The 5,291-nt window shown below is 36.9% G+C and overlaps 1 pseudogene; it reads right to left on the bottom strand.

The window, feature by feature from the left end:
- Positions 1 to 204: 204 nt before the first annotated feature.
- Positions 205 to 380, bottom strand: LOC126002879 (uncharacterized; annotated as a pseudogene).
- Between the last annotated feature and the right edge of the window lie 4,911 nt (positions 381 to 5,291).

A 5,291-nucleotide genomic window follows, 5' to 3' on the forward strand; every position in this document is an offset into this window, starting at 1 on the left:
AACCAGCAACTACTTAAAAAGGGGTTGTGTTTCTTATTTAATTTTTATTTATTTATTTACTTATTTATTTAGCATAGGCACAGTAAATATTAGGGAAATTAGAACTGGAATTCCCCTGGCCTAAGAGATACAGGGTTTCTCTGCCCTTGAAACATACTGTCATGGGATCAACTATAGGCTCCATACTCGCTCATTTACAAACCCCAAGGTCTTCCCCCCTTTTTTTTCTGAATGCAGTCCCTCACTATCACAATTTATAAAGTCTAGTTTCCCACATTTGAGGAAATTGCAGGGGTCAGAAGCCCTGGAGTGCAATGAGTGAGCCTTGCCCTGGGGAAACCACTTTCGTGATCATGGTATTGACCCTGCCAGGTAGGTATGGTTTTTATAGTGCCAGGAAACTTTCTGCTTAAAGGTGGGTGATGACATTCCACTCTGTAGCTAGAGATCTTGTTATTTGAGTAGGTCATAGGGCGAAGGCTAGGAGAGAGTTTTTCTTTATGGTTCTAGGAGTTCTGTTCTATCACTGTTGTTGTAAACAGTCTTCTATAATTAGTGGTCTTGGTTTTAGTTCAGATCATAGGACAGAGCCTAGGATATAGTCTTTCAGCATGGTTCCAGAAGTTCTGCTCAGTCACAGTTGTCAAAGTCAGACCTCTGGAATTAAAGATCTTGTTTTTGTATGAATCCTAGGCCAAGACCTAGGCTAAGAACTTCCTCATTGGTCCCTTGATAGATTCTGTCCAGTCCATGTTTGTCAAAGTCAGTCTTCTGTAGTTAGCGATTTTGGTTTTTGCATAGAGCAAAGGATGACATGTTTTCTGATTTCATCATACTGTTAGGTGATGAGATAGGGCAGCCCTCTCTTAGCTCAAATTGTTGCCATTTCCTTATGTCAGGATGTCATGTTAAAACTGGTGCAAGTTGGTATCAGGACAGTATTCTCAATTTCCCCAGGTGTAGTTTGGTTCCTGATGCTTTTGGTCCCTTTGCTTTTGGTTCCTGTGTCATTCATCATCTGAGATCTGGGGTTCTGGGTTGGGCAGTCACTGTCCAATCACATGGAGTCTAAGTTGGGTTCACATGACACATGTTCAGGGTGAGAGGCATCCCTGTATTATAAAAAGTATGGGTTCTTATCTCTAGTAGATAAGAGCTTGTTTCTGTGCATAAGATTTTCATTTATTTCGAGTGCCTATGCAAAAGGGGATGGTGCCATATTATATTGCTGGTGGAGTTGAGTAAGAATGATAGTCTGCACAATCTCTGTGCCCTGGTTTTGACCTGAGCTTTTATTCCAGGCAAGACTTTTCTTGAAGGTTTTCATACCTAGCAGAACCAAAACAGGTGAAGTTGGAGAGAGAAAGAGAAAAAAAAAAAAAAAAAATATATATATATATATATATATATATATATATATATATATATATAATTGAAGAAATAAATAAAAATACATTTAAAAAGGCATTAAAGAAAATATGCTGTTTACAAGGCTAATTTACATTTGGGAATAAACAGACTAGGAGATATTTAAATACATAAAGGAAATGTAGGCTTTCCCATTGAGTCTTTTGAAATATTCTTGTGGGGGGTGGAATTCAGGGCATTTTTCATCACACATCATGTCTTGCTGGGTTTGCAAAATTATTTGCAGCCATGAGGGAAGTGTGCTTGGGCTGGGGTCTTTATGGGGCTGAATTGGTAGCATGCAACAGTCCATGATTAGGAGGGTGAGAAGGGCCGGCCATAAATCATGAGTCAGCAGGAGTGTTGGTTGTAATTTCTTGCCAAGGTATGTGATGTGGGACTAGGAGGGTGTCCTTTCAGTTTGGGAGCTTGGTGGTGGTTTATTGGAGCAAGAGGTTGGTCTTCGTACTTAATGGGTTGATAACTGAGGGTAAACAGGGTTAAATAAGGAAGGATAATGGATCCGGGTTGGGAGATGAGAGGATAGAAGGATTTCTGAAGAGGGGAGGAGGGTTAATATATAAAGGGAGTTTCTTTCTCTTATAACTTTCCAGTAATTTTTTTCTATTTTCTGACTCTTGAGTCTGAGTAGTCTTGAAAATATTGAACCCGAGAACCATCAATGAACACTTTCCTTTAGCACTATCAAATAATAATCATATCCACATCACCCAGGATAACAATATCTAGATTCTGAGTTATTTTTCCTTTTTGGCATCCAAATCTAGTCAATTTCCAAATACTCTTAATTTTTCTTTCATTCCTAACCTTCAGTCCCTTCTGCTCATTCTGTCTCACCTTTATTTTTTTTATTTTTTCTTTTTTTTTTTTTTTTTTTTTAATTTTTTTTTTTTTTTATTTAAACACCTTGATTACATACATGATTGTGTTTGGGTTTCAGTCATAAAAGGAACACCACCCATCACCAGTGCAACATTCCCATCACCCAAGTCCCAAATCACCCTCCTCCCCACCCAACCCCCGCCTGTACCCTAAACAGGCTCTACATTTCCCTCATACATTCTCAATATTAGGACAGTTCAAAATGTAGTTATTTCTCTAACTAAACTCATCACTCTTTGTGGTGAGCTTCCTGAGGTGAGCTGGAACTTCCAGCTCTTTTCTCTTTTGTGTCTGAAAATTATTATTACAAGGGTGTCTTTCATTTTGTCTCACCTTTATTTATCCAACTAATCCAGACAAATGTTCTAGTGCCAGGAAACTAAAAATAGACTTCATGAGTTTGTCTTGTGTTGGGAACCAACTTGTACTCTGGAAAATTTTTTCAACTTAATTTTTTAAATAAATAATTTAATTGAATCACAGTGAGATACATAGTTATAAAGTTATTCATAATTGACCTTCAGTCATACAGTCTCCATCACCCTCCCTTCACCAGTGCCCATTTTACCACCAATGTCTCCAGTTTTCCTCCCACTTTCCCCACCTTTTCTTTCTGCCTCTGTGGCAGATATTTTTCTTCTCCTTCTTTTGCTTTCTTCTCTTTATTTTTCTTTGCAACACTGTGCTTTGCAATATTGTTACTAAAGGGGTATCACGCCTATTACTTTATCTCCTTTCAGCACCCAGTTTTTGCCCAGGTACTCTGGCAAAATTTGAAATAGTTTTTGCTTTGGTAACTCACTCCTTGCTTGTCATTTCTTGATGTGAAGAAATAAAAATGAAAAACAAAACAAACTGACTTTATTTCTGGCCAGTACTTATACTAACAAGGAAATTCTCCTTGAAATTAATCCGGGCTAATGACTTCCTGCTCAGTTGCAAAAAGAAGCAAAAAATATGAAACTAGTCTCTAAGCTTTCCTTTGAGAGCAAATACTCCCCCAAAAGGAGATCTTTCACTGTGTCTTCTTTATTAGTTTTAGGAGTATCCCCTAGAATTACCAGACAGACAAAAAGTATCTCAAGAACAAATGTCTTTAGAAAGAGATTTGACTGATATGAGGCCAATAGAGGCTTTAGTCTAAGTAGAGAATTCAGGGAAGAGGTTTCTTTATGCATCCTCACCTGCCTTTGTTCCCTAATTTCTTTCTTTCTTTCTTTTTTTTTTTTTTTGAGGGGGGGGTTTGGTCACACCTGGCAGCACTTAGGGGATACTCCTGCTCTAGGCTCAGAAGTCGCTCCTGGCAGGCTCAGAGTTCCCTAATTTCTCTAAGCTTTGGGCTGAAGCTTTTAATTTGTTCATTGTGATTTTAAACATTCAGCAGAAAATTCAACTTACACTGCTCTCCAGGCTTTTGACACTATGTAGGTGGATGTTACTCTTCTTGGTAGATAATACAATTAAGAATGATCTCTAGTTATTTGTCCTGTCAAAACAAATATTCCCATGAAACGTGAATACAAAGTAGTTTCATAACATTGAATATACTTTTTCCTTTTTTGGGGGGCACACCGATGGCACTCAGGGGTTACTCTTGGGTATGTACTCAGAAATCACTCCTGGCTTGGGGGACGATATGGGACGAACCGAGGTCTGTCCTGGGTCAGTCGTGTGCAAGACAAATACCCTACTGCTGTTCTATCATTCCGACCTCAACATTGAATATACTTTTAAAAATTCAGCATTATCATTTTGGATATTGAGAATATTAATAACTCAGGACAGTTTCTTTAAGGTATTTAGGTGTTTCAGGTCAAGTTCATGTCCTCATGACCAAGGCAAATTTTAACTTAATTTGCAAGCTATATCATTTTAAAACTCAAAAATTCATTCAGCGTGTTATTTATTGTCCTTCATCACTGTTTTTAAAACAAAAACATTTAAAAATATTAATTCAATGCTTTTCCTACAGAGAACTCTGGAAAAGAAAGCAAAAAAAAAAAAAAAGAGTAAGAAAATGTTTTAAGCCAAGAAGAATTTTGGGTATCAGTTTATTTAAATCAATCAGTTTTAGAATAAGAGGTTCAGGGCTGCAACCCTATTCTAATGTCTCCTTACAGACCAGTTGATTTATATTAGAGAGGCTGGGTTTTGGAATCTGATGCTTCTGAGTTTAATTCTGGAATTTCAAAAAAATACCTCACAAATCTTAACATTTTTCCTATGCCTTATGTTTTTTTTTATTTCCCCACCCATAGGTTTTTTTCATTAATAAATCTTGATAAAAATGTCTACATCTGATGTAATATATATAAACTACTAGAAAATACTAAGACAGTTCTTGGTACAGTATGAACTCAAAACAACATGTCATTTTCCCCTGTGGCATATTTAATCAAGATCTATAGGCAGGCTGTTTTTCAAATACAGGAAGTAATTAGGGAGGGCTTTACCCGTAGAGAATTTAGCAATAGGAGTAAAGTTAACACTCAAAATTAAAATTAAAGTTAGCAGTAAATATTCCCTGGTGAAAAAGGTTTTTTTGTGGGTTTGTGTGCAACACTGTTGTGTCAAATTTGTATACAGACTTCAAGCTGGCATATTTTAATACTTTTCCTTTAAAAATTGTGCTTTACATAGAAACTACTTCTAAGAACAATTGGCTCTGTCACATCACAATGAGACTCTACGATCATCCATCCTGAGAGTGGTTTTGTAATGGAGTTGCTTTTTCCTTCTTCACTATGTTCAAATCACTCCTTTAAGGTGGTGATACACCCAATTTATCTGATGCTTGTCTAAATTCATATTTCTGTAAATTTAAGCTTGGTTTTTACTAGCATTAAAAAAAAGGTCAGCAGAGATACTCCTCAAATGTTATTTCCACTACTGTCAGTGGTTGTATATTCCTCTGTTTTGGCAGAGGACTGACCAGAAGGAATTTCATTAATCTATTACTTCCAGAGGGAAAGTATGTCTTG

This window comes from Suncus etruscus, chromosome 2 (assembly GCF_024139225.1).
Source record: "Suncus etruscus isolate mSunEtr1 chromosome 2, mSunEtr1.pri.cur, whole genome shotgun sequence".
Taxonomy (NCBI): domain Eukaryota; kingdom Metazoa; phylum Chordata; class Mammalia; order Eulipotyphla; family Soricidae; genus Suncus; species Suncus etruscus.